Below are 16,574 nucleotides of genomic sequence, written 5' to 3'. Positions count from 1 at the left end.
TCTTCAGTGGTGTCTCAGCCATAGTATCGATGTTTCTCAGATGCACCAAGTTCATTCCCAGCTCAAGGCCCTTGCAAATGCTGTTCCTTCTGTACAGAATCTCCTTCCGCCCGATGCCTGCCTAGCTACTTCCTTCTTGTCATTTGGGTTTCCATGTAACTACCACTTCCTGACCACCTGATCTCAAGTTGCCCAACGGTCCCCTCCGCTACCTTGCCCTTACGTGGTTCTCGTAAGTCCTTTAAAATCATCTTGAGGCTGTGCTTTTTTTCATGTGGTTGACTCTCATGAGACTCTAAGGCCCACGAGACAAGGAGCCTTCTCTGTCTTCCTTATTAAATACGTGACGTAAAGAATAAGGGTCATGTCTTCCTGCAAGGACTAAAATCAAAGAGATAGAAACTTGCAGGAGGTGTACTGGCAGTGACCTGGTAGGTCAGAGGCAGGCGACTTGTCAATGCCAGAACTCACAGAGGATCATGTTCACTGGAAGGGACAGTGGAGCATCAGCGTGGCTATCTCCCAGAGACCAACATGACCAGAGCAAAGGCTTAAATATACTCAGAATTGATGTTGCCTGCTTATGCACCTGTCTTTGGTCTTGATATGAATTTACCCTGGGAAGTCACTGGCCCAAGGAGGATCTGAGACCAAATATACAGCTTGGAGGCAAACCCAGCTGAATTTGACCTCCTTCAGCTGCATCCCAGGCGACCCTTAACTACAGGAGCTGGAAATAAATGCTTACCATTGTAGGTCACTCACTGGGGCTTGGATGTGGATTGACTCCCTAAGGCTGCCTGTGCTGGGAGCTTGGTCTTCCTTGTGGCAAAATGGGAAGTGAGACATTGAAGAGGTTGGAGGTCAATGGTGGCAGGGGGCACTGCTTTTAGAAGGGAGTAATGCAGATCTTGCAAAACCCTAGTCAGTGCTCATGGCAGAGTTGTTAGAAAAGAGCAAAATGGGCCCCTCACTGCTCTCTGCGTTCCTGCCTTGAGCGACATCTTTCCTTCTCATACATACACTCCTATCAGGACACTGTCAACCAGAAGCCAGCGAGATGGACTGCTTCCAAAACTGTGAGCTAAATACTCCTCTCTCCTGCACATCGGTGCATGCCAAATAGTGCATGGAAAATGGAATTAAAAGATAAGTTTATTTTGGTGAAAAAAAGTTGAAATCCATGCATATGACAAAAATTCAATAACTTCATGGAAAATGCATGTTATAAAAATAAAAGTGGGTTTCAAGCACTTTCTCCCAACAATACGCTTTATTTACAAAGTTAGTTGTAAAAAGAACTAATTTTCATTTATTTGAAAGGCAAAGTGTCGAGGGGGAGTGAAGCAGGAGAGAGAGAGAAAGAGAGAGAAAATCTTCCACCTGTTGATTCATTTCCCAAGCATCCACATCAGTCAGGCTGGCCCAGGCATAAGGACTCTGGAAATGGGATTTAGTTATTTAACTGCTATGCCATAATACTCACTCCTGAACTTATCTCTACATGCCAATTTTTTCTTTAAAGGTTTTGTAATATCCTTGTGTATTACCAAGCCACAGGTATTTTGTTATAAAACTTGAAAACAAACAAATACACCTGTGAATATTGAGGTAGTCCCCCACCCCAGCATTATTGACACACATAGATAGGACAGTCAATATATGTTGAAGCAAAGTACCTGATAAAGCAACAGTTAATAAGCATGGAGTATCAAGCCTTTCAGAGGTCGAGTGAGGTAATGACATTTAACATTAGGTTTTTTGGGAACCCAGTTGCAAATCTTGTAGCCTATTTAGCCTCTAAGGGATGTGTTCTCCAGGAATCAGTAGATAAGACAATGGCTGATAGTGATCTATGTGCCTGGACCTATCTTCTATTGAGGCATTCCAGAAGATGAAGAAGTCAGAATAAAAAAGTTCACTCTGGCTCCCCAGCAATAAGGGAAATACAAATTAAAAACACAATAAAGTTCCACTTAACTCCAGCAAGAACAGCCTACATACAAAAACCTAATAACACCTGTTGATTAGGATGTGGGGGAAAAGGCATCCTACCCCACTACTGGTGGAATTTTAAACTTGGGAAGCCATTATGGAATTAGTACGGAGAGTGCTCTGACAACTGAAAATCCATCTACCATGTGAGTCAGTAATCCCACTCCTGAGAATATATCCACAAATGACACAGATGAGAAAGCTCTCCACATCCTTATATTCATAGCAGCACAATCTACAATAGCAAAGGAATGACAACAGCCTAGATCTCCTTTGAAAAAGAATCGGATAAAGAAACTGTTGTATATCTACCCTATGGAATACTACTCAGCCATTAAAAAGAACAGAATTCTATCTTTCGCAACAAAGTAGTCCCAACTTGAGACCATTATACTTGATCAAATAAGCCAAACCCAAAAGGATAAACATCATATGTTCTCTCTGATGTAAGACAATTTTCATCCAAAATACAAAATAAAAAGATATATACATAAACAAGTATACATTTATTTATTCTAAAGATTTATTTATTCTTATTGGAAATGCAGATCTACAAAGAGAAGGAGAGATATAGAGACAGATCTTCTGTCCACTGATTTCACTCCCCAAATAGCCACAATGGCCAGAGCTGAGCCAATCTGAAGCTGGAAGCCAGGAGCTTCTTTCCGGGTCTTCATTGTGGGTGCAGGGTCCCAAGGCTTTGGGCCATCCTGTACTGCTTTCCCAGGCCACAAGCAGGGAGCTGGATGGGAAGTGCAGCAGCTGGGACATGAACCGGTGCCTATATGGGATCTTGGTGCATGCAAGGAGAGGACTTTAGCCACTAGAGTATGGTGCCGGATGCAACCAGTATACATTTATAATCTCATAAAGGGATGGTGTAATAGGTACCAGAATATCAGGAGACAAAGAACTGCAGTATGCGTCTCTACTCCTGAATAAAAGAAAGCCCCTATAGCACTGTCAAGTGTCCCTTGACAGCAAGGCACTAGACTCTGCATCGCTGCTTATACCTACAATATCATGACACATGTAAAGAGCAGAGTGCTGGAGCTGAGGCTACAGTTTCAGGACTATATTATTATAAAATACAAAGGACAATGGGAAGGGGACAAAGGGGGAGGGAGGTAAGGGGCAAGCCCTGTACCTATAAAACTATATCATGAAAAGTAAGATTTAAAAAAAAAAAGGATAAAGGGAATTCAGTATAAGGTTTCATGTCAGAAAGAATGGAATCTCATAATTTTCTGGTGCTTCCTGACTGTGGGTGGTGAGTCTCTCAACCCCTTTCTCATCTCTGGGATGTCATATAGAATATGCAAATAATGCTGTCTGCTATCTCTGCATTTTGCGGCTTGTGTGTCTAGCGCAGTATCACACTTAGGAGGCATCCAATAAAAAAAGTAGCCCTGAGAGCAGTCACTTCTCAGGGAATCCTAAGGAGCTGGCAGCCACCTCACATGCAGGGATGGCTCTCAGAGAAGCTGAAGTGTGAATAGCAAGCAGGGTATGGAAAACGTCGGCTGAGCAGAAATGCTGACTGGAGAAAGGGATGCGTGGTGGAGCCGGGGGAGTGAGCTGGATCCTGCAGGTGGCAGCTGTGGTGGGTATTGTCAGGACCCTGATGGAGCACAAGGTTCTGAGACCTGCATTTCCACAGACCCCCGTCCTGGATGCCAAGAAAGGGCCCTCGCTGCTTGCCCCCCTTGTCCTTAAAGAGGACCCTGCAAAGCAGCTTTAGAGACCCCCCATACGTATACAAGAACACTTCAAATCATGGAATTGCAATGAGAAGACAAGCAAAAATTGAAAGCTATGAAGTTTTTTGTAGTAAGCATTTTCCATTAATTAAAAAAACAACAGTTTTATTTGTATGTGTTTAAAAGACAGCAAGAGAGAGAGAGAGAGAGAGAGAGAGAGAAAGAATCTTCATTCACTAGTTTGCCTATGTAACAACCATGGCAGTCAGAGCTGGGCCAGGCTGAGACCTAGCAGCCCATCTGGGGCTCCAACATGGGTGGTAGCAACCCAGTACTTGAGCCATCACCTGCTGCCTCCTTGGGTGTACATCAGCAAGAAGTTGGATTGCAGAGCAAAGCCTGAAGTGAAGCCAAATGGCAATGAAGGATGCAGGGATTTCAAGCAACTTCCTAACTGTTAGACTAAAAGCGCAACCCTCCTCACTTCCATGAACATTTTGAAAAATCTCTTAGGGGTGGATTAAAAAAAATATTGCACCAAAAGATATGTATCTTTGAATTGCATTTTCCATGGACTTCCTAAACAACCCACGGACCATTCTGGGTATAAGTTCTATTATGGTGAGCATCAAGGCCAGGCTGAGCAGCTGGGACCTCTCTTGCAAGCCCTAGAGAGCTCTCCAGAGGGAAAAAGTGACAATAGGATGCTCCTGGCAGCCACTCAGTTGCCTGGCGTCCAGAGAATTTGCTCAGACACTGCACTGATAAGGAAATTCTCACAGAGCATGCCCAGATGGGCGGGCAAGCCTATGCAAGCCTGTGCATTTGGGGGAATTGATGTGGCTCACCCACAGCCTGGAACAATTTGGGGAATCCAAAGCATGAGCCACTTTCCTGTGGACTCCCACCCAGCTGACACAGGTCTCCAGCTAAGGAGATTAAGCAGGCTTTCTCCACTGAGACTTCTAAGTGACAGCAGCGTCCACCACGCCCAGGTAAAGGCTGACAGGAATGAAAGCACATTCCTTGCTTGTCGCAGCTGAATGCCAGGGCAAAGGCCATATCCGCTGCAGAGATGATCCAGACAGGTATCGGGGAGGCCTGGCCAGAGGCTGCCCTGAGAGGCTGCCAGTCCACATTGCGGAAAGGCCAGCTGTGGCACAGTGGCTGAAAGTGAGGCAAGGGCCGAACCTTGCACACCTGTGTATGCTCAGCACTGGCACGGGAACACAACACTCATTTCCTGAACAAACGATGATGTTCACTGGTGACTGGCCCCATTGCTGCCCCGTCCTGGCCTTTCCCTAGTCTTCATTTTCAGAAGGAAGAATTTTGTAGAAGAAAATTTTTTTAAAAGAGGATTTGTTTATTTGTTTGAAAGGCAGAGTGAGAGAGAGAGAGAGAGAGAGAGAGAGATTTCATCCACTGGTTCATGCCCCAAATGGCTCCAACAGCTAAAATCAGGATCCAGAATTCCATCTGGGGGTCTCCCCTGTAGGTGGCAGGTGTCCAAGCACTTGGGTCATCCTCTGCTGCCTTGGCAGGTGCATTAGCAGGGAGCTGAATTGGAAGCAGAGCATCCAGGATTCAAACCTGCACTCTGCTATGGGAACCTGGCATCACAGGCCATGGCTCCACCCTCCATGCTACAGCACTGGCCCCAAACACAGGGCTGCATAACGGCTATCATGTTAATAAGCAATCCAATCATGTAACCGTTAGGGGTGGAACTTTGAGTTGCCCCTGGCATCCTAGTCCTCTCAGCGCCACTGTGCCTTACCTTTGCATGTGTGTGGATAAACACACACATGGGCACACACCTGGAAGATGATGTGGCTCAATGGCCAGTGGATAACATCTAGACTCAGACCCCTTGGCTTTGAGTCGTAAAGCCAAGGAATGAACTTGGGCAAGTTACTCCATCTTTCAGAGCTTCATCTTTCTGAAATGGGATGATGATATATCCACCTCACGGGGTTAATTATGGGGCTCAATAAAGGCAGCACAAAGGACCACAGACACATGGATGCTTATTGCCACCTGCGGAACAGTCTGGGATGAGGTGAAAATGAGTATTTTGTCTTTATTCTAGCCAGTGTTCAGTGGAGACAGGAAAAGAACATGTGTTCATTCCAACCCTGTGCAGACAGGGCTTGGTTGGCGATGCTGTCCCTGGAAATACCTCTGTAGATTAAGTTGCTCAACTGGCAGAGAGGAAGGAGTGGGGGAGCCAGGGCAGGCTGTGGAAGGAGATGATCTTGAAAATACCTGAGATGCCTCATCTCTTGGCACTGACCCTACTTCTTCAAATCCCAAATGCCTGAGCTATCTCCGAACCCTGTAAAAACACTAGCACGAAATCATGACTGTGGTCTTTTGGATTTCTGGTCTGAGATCCAAGCGTCGTCTTAGAGTTGCACCTGTTGGTGTGTCCTTGTTGCACCTGCCATGAACTAGGCAGTCAGGAGTCCTTTTTGTCAGTCCAGCACCACGAGGGCTGTAAAAATGACCATAACCCACGCACTCGATAGTGTGTTCTGGAGCCAGGGGGTCTTTTTTCCTCAGCTCCCTTCCCTTTGTTGGTGCACCCTCCTGATGTAGTCCTGCTGAACTCTGGTGGAGTACTTTCCCTCTTGGATCTTTACAATCCCCCTCTACAAAGCCTATGAACCATTCTTTGTTTCTTATCAGAATAGAGACTTAGTGTCTTTATTTGACATTTTCGCCACTGGCTTGTTTTGGCATCTGCAGGCAGAAATGACAGCTACCAGAGGGAAGCAGCGTAGTCAGCTGGGCTCCCAGGACTCCCTTTGAGCAGGCGTTGGAGCCTGGAAGAGGAAAACCGCCGACATTCTAATCTTGTTTTCCCTACCAAGTATCTGTGTGGCCTTGGGTGACTTACATCACCTCCAGAACTCAGTTTGTTTGTGAAATAAAATCCAGGGCTGGATGCACTCCTTTGTATCCTAAATTCTGGGCATAATGTGTTCTGCAACAAAAAGGAGGCTAAACAATCCCGAACTTTTGAGCTCCTTCAAGGCCCCTTCCTGTGTCTCCCCTGGTGTCTGCAACTTGCATCTAACAAGGTCAAGGTCTTGCTCGTGGCCAGCAGGCAGTTTTTCTCTTGTGGTCAATCTTCCTGTTTCTGTTCTCACCTCCTCTAGGTCTTCTGGGACCCAAGAGGTTGGGGATGGGACATCATAGGTTTGAGTGGATTACTTGCCTCCCATTCCATCCTGGCCATAATTTACTCACACCATGGCCTTTCATTGCAAGGGTTCAATAGTACAGCCTGATCAAGTGTCCAGGAAGAGAAAGAGCACCAACATTTTGGGGTCTTGAGTTACAGCTTGCTCTGAGACAGCCACTGCAGCGCATCACCTCTGGGAAGCATCTAGAACTTCTCTTTCTACATGGAGGTCTTCATGTTTCCATTTGGGAGAACGCGCTCAGTCAATGATAATGAAAAACACAGGATGGGTTTTCAGAACAGCTTGCATTCTCATTTCACTTGAGCAAACAATTATTAACATCACATTAGGACCAGGGATGATGGACATACCAAAAGAAATGAAGTGATTATTATAATCCAAGTCTTCAAGGAGCTCACAGTCTAATACATGAGCTAACAACTAAATCAAGTGTCCTGTACAGCAGTATGTAGTGTAGGGGATAGGGGAGGGACCGTGCCGTGTAGCAGTCCTGGTTTGGGGAAAATGCTTCGCACTGTTGCATGACAGTAGATATGTGATAGGGACAGAGTGGGCAGAGGTGGGCAAAGGGAAACAAACAACAAGGTGGAAAGATGGAAAAATGGAAGTTAGTGGTACCTTGAAAGGCTTAGAGCACCCCCACCAGAAAAAGGGGGGGTGGCGGTGGTGTTGTGGGGTAAAGCCCCTGCCTGTGAGGATGGCATCCTGTACAGAGGCTGGCTCAGGTTCCAGCTGCTCCACTTTCAATCCAGCTGCCTGCTAATGTGCCTAACAAAGCAGCAAAAGCTGGCCCCAGTGTTTGAGCCATGTGAGAGACCTGGAAGAAGCTCTTGGTTCCTGGCTTCGGATTGACTCAGCCCTGGCCATTGCAGCCATCTGGAGAGTGAATCAGTGGATGAAAGGTTTCTCTCTCTCTGTCTCTCTCTCTGGAACTCTGTTTTTTAAATAAGTAAATAAATGGCAGGGTAAGAGAAGAAAAGAAAGAAAAACTGGGGACTGCTGACAGTCTTGAACACCAGGACCAGGTGACTTTAGAGGACACACCATATCCTCCATGCTTGACCCAGAGCCTTGCTTTACAAATGCCACTTGGTCGCACAAGAATCCAGAGTAAGTAGGGTACAATTGGAATGCCTGGAATAACAAGTGCTGGTGGTGGCGGTGGAGGCGAGGATGATTCTGCAAGCTCATCTTCCCATGCTCTGAGGATAGTAAACATTCCAGTGACCTCTAGTGGCCAAAATGGTACCCAAGTGGTCCCAAGTACCCACCCCAGCTCTGCTAAGTCTGTTCCAACTGAGAGCAGCTGGAGAAGAAACTGCTGAGAACACAGCCTTTCCAGCTAGCACGATGGCTCAGTGGCTAAAGTCCTTGCCTTACATGCACTGGGATCCCACATGGGAGCCTGTTCATGTCCCAGCTGCTCCACTTCCCATCCAGCTCCCTGGTTATGGTTTGGGAAAGCCAAAGAATGTGGCCAAAAGCCTTGGAACCCTGCACCTGCATGGGACAGCTGGAAGAAGCTCCTGGCTCCTGGCTTCAGATCAGCTCAGCTCCGGCCATTGTGGACACTTTGGGAGTGAACCAGCAGATGGAAGATCTTTTTTGTTTTTTAAGATTTATTTTATTTTTATTGCAAAGTCAGGTATACAGAGAGGAGGAGAAACAGAGAAGAAGATCTTCCATCCGATGATTCACTCCCCAAGTGACTGCAATGGCTAGTGCTGAGCTGATTCGAAGCCAGGAGTCAGGAACTTCCTCCAGGTCTCTCATGTGGGTGCAGGCTCCCAATGCATTGGGCCGTCCTCAACTGCTTTCCCAGGCCACAAGCAGGGAGCTAGATGAGAAGTGGAGCCACCAGGATTAGAACTGGTGCCCATATGGGATCCTGGCGTGTTCAAGGCAAGGACTTTAGCCAATACGCCACCGTGCCAGGCCCCATATGGAAGATCTTTGTCTCTCCTTCTCCCTGTATATCTGCCGTTCCAATAAAAGTGAATAAATCTTAAAACAAATACACAAACAAACAAAAAAAACAGAGCCTCTCTGCTTTCTAGCCTGTTGCCTTTCAGCCTCCATGGGCTCTCTCCTGCTTTGAACCCTGTCTGTCAGCTGGGCCCTTGGGGCTGGAAGGCATATGTTTGGTGCTCATCTCAACTCCATATTGGTCCTAGCCTGCTGGAGATTTCACCTCTGAAGGCATCCTGACTCTGTTACATTAAAACAGCAGTAATTAGGGCCCGGCAGCATGGCCTAGCGGCTAAAGTCCTCTCCTTGAAAGTCCCGGGATCCCATATGGGTGCTGGTTCTAATCCCGGCAGCTCCACTTCCCATCCAGCTCTCTGCTTGTGGCCTGGGAAAGCAGTCGAGGACGGCCCAAAGCTTTGGGACCCTGCACCCGCGTGGGAGACCTGGAAGAGGTTCCTGGTTCCAGGCATCGGACTGGCGCACACCGGCCTGTTGCGGCTCACTTGGGGAGTGAAACATCGGATGGAAGATCTTCCTCTCTGTCTCTCCTCCTCTCTGTATATCCAGCTTTCCAATAACAATAAAATCTTAAGAAAAAAAAAAAACCAGCAGTAATTCTAACCAGAATCACCAATGCTTAATGTAGTCTTACTACAGCATACGCCAGGAGTCATTCTTAGTACTTTCAGCATAAATAATTATTTAATCTTCACCAAAAACTCTTATAGTAGGCATTGTTGCCATTTTATTTTGTTAAAAACTTTATTTATTTGAAAGACACAGTGACAGAGAGAGAATTGGAGAGACAGAGAAAGAAAGCTTCCATCTATCGGCTCACTGCCCAAATGGCCACAATGATTGGGGCTGGGCCAGGCCAAACCAAGAGCCTGGAACTCCTTCGGGGTCTTTCAAACAGATGGCCCAAGTGTTTGGACATCTTCTCTTCCTTTCCCAGGAACTATTAACAGGGAGCTGGATCAGAAATGGAGCAGCTGGGACTTGAATTGAAACTTCAACATGGGAAACTGGGGTCTCAAGTGGTGACTTAACCCACCTGTCTCTGTTGTTCATTAATTTTTTAAAAAAAAAGATTTATTTATTTATTTCATGAGGAGTCGAGAGAGAAGGAAAGACATGGAGATAAAAATGTTCCATCCTCTGGTTTGCTCCCCCAGTGTTCACAACAGCCAGGGCAAAACTGGGAGGCAGGAAATCTGGCCTGACCTCCCCCCTGGGTATCAGAGTCCCAGTCTCCTGGGACATCTGCTGCTGCTTTCCCAGGCACATGTGGTGGAAGCTGGACTGGAAGGGGAACATCCGGGAACAGACTGATGCTCACACAGCATGCTGGTGTCATAAGCTACAGCGTAACCTGCTGTACTACAGTGCCAACCTCTGTCCTGTATTGTTAAGATGAAGAAATTGGGGCCAGCATGATTGCTCAATTGGCTAATCTTCTGCCTGCAAGCACCAGCATCCCAAATGGGAGGAGGATGATGCCACAGGCCTCCTTCTTCAGCACTTCAGGTGGCCACGAGGGCCAGTTCCATGCTCTGCCCATCAGACGAGGGTTGAAGTCAGAGGAAGGTGTTGTGTGTGAAGCTCCCACCCTCTGACGCCATTCTAGTTTCCAGCAGCCGCATGTGGGAGCAGGAACTAGGAGCTCCAGGCACGAGCTGTCCAAGGCAGGAGAAAGCACCAGGTGGCTACACCTGCCTGAGCGAGAAGCCCACCTCACCCGGTCTGCAGGGTGGCTGCTTGTTTCCACTTGGTGGCAGGTGGTTGGTGAGTGGCCCCTGTGAGGTCCCCTTCCTTGAAGGCACATTTTGGTTCTTTTTTTTCTAATTTCTCTTATTAATTTTTTATTGGAAAGGCAGAGAGAAGGAGAGGAGAGATCTGTGCTCCCCAAGTGGCTGCAACTGCCAGAGCTGAGCCAATCTGAAGCCAGGAGCCAGGAGCTTCTTTTGGGTCTCCCACATGAGTGCAGGATTCCAAGACTTTGGGCCATCCTCCACTACTTTCCCAGGCCACAAGCAGGGAGCTGCATCCATATGGAATCCTGGTGGATGCAAGGTGAGGATTTAGCCACTAGGCTATCGCATTGGACCCATGTGTTGGATCTTGACTTGCTGGTTACTGCTCCGAATCCAAGAAGCCCTCAATGCTGTCCCTGGATTTGACAAAGACTGGGTTGGTAGAAGTGACTCAGAAGATCTGTGTCCTCGTTCTGGCCCCCCTTACCAAGGTGTGTGGCCTTGGGAAGCCGTTCATTCCCACTGTGGCCATGGGGAGAGGAAGCAGTCAGCCAGCTTTACCCAGAAGTCAGAGCTCCAAGCCCAGCTCTCCCTTTCTCCTTAGCACTGCACAGCTATGCTTGTTGTGGCCATTTGGGAAGTGAATAAGCAGATAGAATCTCTCTCTCTCTATCTCTCTCTCTCTCTCTCTGCCTTTCTTTGTCACTCCACCTTTCTTATAAATAAATACATCTTTCAAAGTAATGGTACAGTCCTAAAAGGGCCATAGAAATTGCACATGCTCAAGTGTGGAATATGGGTGTCCCAACCAACGCCTTCACCACAAGGACCCAACACCTGCTCTTAGGCAGGGATGTTATGGTTCCCAGAGCTACTCAGATTCAACCTCATGGACGACCAGTCCTTGTGCTGCTAAAGTGCCCCCTTGGAAGAGCGGATGTGGATGGTGAGCATTCATGTCTGAGCTGGAGTCCAGCTGCAGGCTCAGGCCGATTCCATATGTGGAGGTCGGCCCCACGGTGACCTTGGCCTCTTCCAAAGCCTGTTCATGTCAAGCCCAGCTAAAGGACAGGGGGCATGGCAGGAGGCCAGATGGCAGGGGCTAAAGTTGGAGTGGGCGTTTGGGCTGATGATGGGCTCAGGGCCCCTGGCTGGACTTGCTAAATCCTCCTGCTTGCGGCTAGCAGGAAGAAGTGTGAGGCTGGAGTTGGGGGTGGGGAGTGGGTAATGAGATCCGGAGCCATTCACCTCCAGGTCACGAGCTCAAAACCAGGTCGCTGGTGAGTCAAAGTTCCCAACCCAAGGGCACAGGGTGGCGGTTGGCTCCAAGATATCTGCCCTTTCCACAGGGTAGCTCAGGCAGGTCAGCCAGGCTCCAGGGCAAGGAGCTCCAAGCTGCCACATGCTGTGCAGGTGGCTCAGGCCTCCGTGGGGGCCTGGTCCTTCTGGCTGCTTTCTCCCCCAGGCCAGGTCACGCACTCCTGTCCCAAAGAAGCAGGTAGGCCACAGCCACTTCCATGATCTGGTGGCAGCCCTGAGGACAGAAATAAGAGCTAGTTCATGTATACTTGTTTTACTCCCCAACATGCCCCTATTTTTATTTTTCTTACTTTATCATTATCTAAGTAAAAATTTTTAAATTTTATTTTAATGTTTGATATTGTAGTTGAGGGAGCTTACGTAGTTGAGGGAGCTTCTGATTAGTGTGGGGAAGATCGGGTATGGAGGAAAGTGGGTGGGACAGATGTTTCCGTCTTTTTTTTTTCCCGTGTCATGCCCAAGGTGATGGGAAGAGGAGAAGACATGAGCTCCCAGGGAGAGGAGAGGCAGGAAAGAGAACCACTGTGTGAATGATCAGATGAGATCATTTGAGGTAGGGGTGTGAGTGCGCCGATCCCCAAGTCTTGGCTTTGTTCATGTAGATACGATGCAAGTCTCACAAGAGCAGCTTGCACAGTGAGGGAGAAAGAGAAAAGAGAGGCTCAACCACAGTACCACAGTTCTGCTTCGAAGACCACATTTAACGTGTGTTTCAGACACCGAACCTGTCCCAGACTGCAGGCTGCATAAACAAAGTCACATTGACTGGCATGATTCTGAAATAGAAGTCAGCCAGCACACTCCCTCAGACACCCACAACAGTGCCTAGGAGGAGGCCTGTGTCTCCGTGGCTGGTGGAGAAGTTTTCTCTTGCATTTCTACTGGGAAATTCCAACAGCGCCAGACTTACAGTCTGACCATATCTTCCCGGGAAGCCCTAAGATTTCTCTCTTTGACTATAGTTGGTCTGTGGCTGGATGTCTGATATGGGAGCAATCTGACACAGGTGACTGAACAACTTGTAGGTTCATTGTTTAAAATCATGCTTAATATATTCATAAAATTGAGTCCTTGGAATCCCTTTTAGCATCCAAAGATTTTCTGATGTAAGGGGGTTGTTTCGTTGTTGTTGGTGGTGTGTTGTTGTTGATGGTGTGTTGTTGTCGATGGTGTTTTGCTGCTGTTGTTGATGGTGTTTCTCCATCTGGGTGGAAGACAAGGTTAGTTTTGTGCAGCAAGTACTTTCTATTGCTTGATTCCCATTAAGCTGTCTATCTGAAAGAGCAGAGATCAGGGTGTGGGAGAGACACACACACACAAGTTAGCAGGTGCAAAGAAAGAAAGAAAAAGAGTGCCTTGTTTGTGTACATGCCATCTCCTCTTCAGGTGGCTCTCCGATGGAACTGTCTTTGTAAAACTAAGGGTAAAAAGAACTTCCCTAAGAAATGGTGGTAATGTGATGGAGCTGGGATAAGGCTGCAGAAAGATTAAGAGACCTGGAGCAAGAGAGAAATAGAAAAAGAGAGGGGGTGGGGAAGAGAGGAGAGAGAACGGCAGGAAGGAGAGAGAAGGCATGCCCTCACTTTTCACTGTGCTAACTAGCAGTTTCTGAGTTCTAGGTCTCTCTGTGGACCACACCTATCTCTGTCTCACAGGGTGAACCTGCCTGATTACCCAGGGCTGTATCCATCTGCAACCTTTAGGTTGTGAGCGAAGAATAGAAAGAAAAGGTGGTGGTCCCTTCAGCCTCCATTGGAGTGGACTTGGGGCTGGCAGGGAAGGACACCCAGGACATCTTGTCTAATGTCACTGCTGGCCTAGATCTGGGCGAACTTACTCCAGAAAGAATCAGGGAAGGAACTGACGGAATTTGTGCAAACCGGTTGATATTTTGGTGGGCTGAAGTGATTGCTGAAAGTTTTGTCTATTTGAAAGTTTCTTTGTCTACTAAGTTACTTAGTATTCTTCCAGGAAAAACAAAGATGTTTCAGTGAAATATTTCTCTTTCATTCTTCTAAAGCTAATAACCTCTTGAACTTAGTTTAAGGCTCTGCTGTCACCATCTGGGTATTTTTAATGGCTTTGAACAAGAAGCCTCGTATGTCCACTTTGTACTCAGCTCCACAGAGTCTGTGACCAATCCTGTGGGGAACACAGCTGTGTTGTTGTCTTCATGAAAGTGTTCATCCATGAGGAGAAAATCATTAAAAAGATACAGAATGCGGAGCCAGCACTGCGGTGCAGTGGGTTAAGCTGCCTCCTGTGTTGGAGCATTGCTTTGAGTTCTGGTTCCACTTGCAATCCATCTTCCTACTAATACACCTGGGAAAGCAGCAAAAAAAAAAAAAAAATGGCCCAAGTGCTTGGGCCCCTGTCACCTAATGTGAAAAACCAGAATGGAATTGCTGGCAAGTTGTTCCTGTCTGGCCCAGCCCTGGTCATGGTGGCCATGTGGGGAGTGAACCAGAAGACAGAAGGTCTTTTCTGTCTCCCTCTCTCTGCTTTTCAAATAAGAATGGAAAAAAGAAGACATGTATGATCAGTATTTATTTTAACACAACAGGTTTGTATGTACACACACACACATCTTCATGAAGCTTTGATGTGGAGCCAATGTCTCTTTGTCCTCTTTCTCCTGGAAACCACACCCATGAAGCATCATCTGTGATTTCCTGTTTTCGAGTCCTCAGAGTAGAGGGAGACAGCACACTGGTAAAGAAACCTGAGGAATGCCTCTACAACTTTACAGTCCACGCCCCAGTTTTTTTTTTAAATTAACAATAATTGTGCCAGTCACTACTCAATTAATAGCAAGTTTTGGACTCTCACCTTTGTCAGGTCTCTGCCAATGATTGCATTTACTGGTCACATAAACAATTTTGTGCTCATATTTCACTGGCTTGCATATAAATTATAATAACATGTAGCTAAGCATGAGTGTATTTGGGAAAAAAAGACAAATGTTGCTTCAGCCACCTGTGTTTAGCTGCCAGGAGCACCAATCAGCTTGCTTCGCAGGCAGGTGGGAACCTCTTGGTGAACCTCAGAACTCAAGCAAGTGGAAGTTTGTTCGGACAATGTCCACTGTACTTAATGCTATCACAGCATAGAAAAGGGAGATTCAACCAGTCAAGAAATCAAGGATTTCCCAATGAAGCAGTGACTTAGATGAATTCAGGTGGGAAACAGAGGTGGGGTTTCCCATTCCCTTAGGAGAAGGGAGAGGGATGGGCTACAGAAATATGTGCAAAGGACCTGGGAGAAGTGTAAGAACAAGGCATACTCAGAGATCCAAAAGGATGTGGGTTAGCAGAAACAGCAGGATAAGGATTTGAGGTGATGCTGACCCAGACAGCTAAGGAAGGAGTGTGCTTGGGGAATATGTGAAGGACTTGCACTTTCCTATGGGGGCAGAGTTTTCTGCAGGGTTTGTGAACAGTTTCAGATTCATGGAGACTACTCAAGTTTCATGATGGAGGATACATTGAAAGGCAACAGGCGTGGATTTGGCTGAGCAGTCGTGATCTGAGTAAGAAATGCTGTTAGCTGCGGCTGGAGTTGTGAACACAGAAGAGGACCCTTAGAACTTTGTGGAGGTTTCAATATGGAAAGAGACAGATGATCAAAAATGACATCTAGGGCCTGGTGTTGTGGTGTGGTGGGTTAAGCAGCTGCCTGACATACCAGCATCCCATATGGAAGGGCCAGTTTGAGTCCCAGTTGCTTTGCTTCCAATTCAGATGCTTGCTGGAAAAGCAGCAAAAGCTGGTTCAAGTGCTTGGCTCCCTGCCACCCTTGTGGGAGACACAGATGCCGTTCCTGGCTCCCGGCGTTTACCTTAAACAGATCTTGCTCTCTGTCTCTCCCTTTCTCTGTCACCCTGTCCTTCAAATAAATAAAATAAATCTTACAAAAAAAAAAGAGAGGAGAGATGATATCTAGATTTCTGGCTTAGAAAATAGAGTGGATGATATTTCCTTCTTTGGAAATATCAAACATTGGAAAAGAGACACATTTTAGTAGAAAAATTCTCAGCTACACAGGTGGCAGGGGTCCAAGCATCTGGGGCCTCATTCACTGCTTCCCAGCAACATCTGCGGGACTCTGGATGGGAAGTGGAGTAGACCGGGAAGTCCAACTGGAGCTCTGATGTGGGTTGCCAGCGTCTCACAAGCCCTAGCCTGACCCACTGCACCCTAACAGGACCCCTCAGTGAATTCCTTTTGATAAGAGGTTAATTAAAAGCAAAGACAAAGCTACCTTGAGCTGCAGGTGGGAAGCTGGGTCCTGGTGGCGCCTGGGCTCTGCCCTGGAATCCCTCCAGTGCAGGGGTGTGGCTTCCCCCGTGGAGGGTGTGATGTGAGACAATTGCCTGACCCACTGCAGCTGGAGCATTCGCTCAACTGAACGTCGCCTTCTGTGGCCTAGAGCATGTTGGCTTCCTTCTCTCCTCTATCCGTTAATCCCAGGACATGGGCAGAAGGTGAAAGGGCAGAGAATCCATGATGAGCAGGAAATCAAGGTTAAGTCAGCCGGAGAGACATGACTTCCACGCAACCACGAGGGCTCTGGCTCCAGGAAAGCACGGGCGCAGGCCACTGCCCCCAGGAGCGGCGAAAAAGTGC

Source organism: Ochotona princeps, chromosome 27 (assembly GCF_030435755.1).
Source record: "Ochotona princeps isolate mOchPri1 chromosome 27, mOchPri1.hap1, whole genome shotgun sequence".
NCBI lineage: Eukaryota > Metazoa > Chordata > Mammalia > Lagomorpha > Ochotonidae > Ochotona > Ochotona princeps.
The sequence above is the reverse complement of the archived record's forward strand: the minus strand, read 5'-3'. Positions refer to the sequence as shown.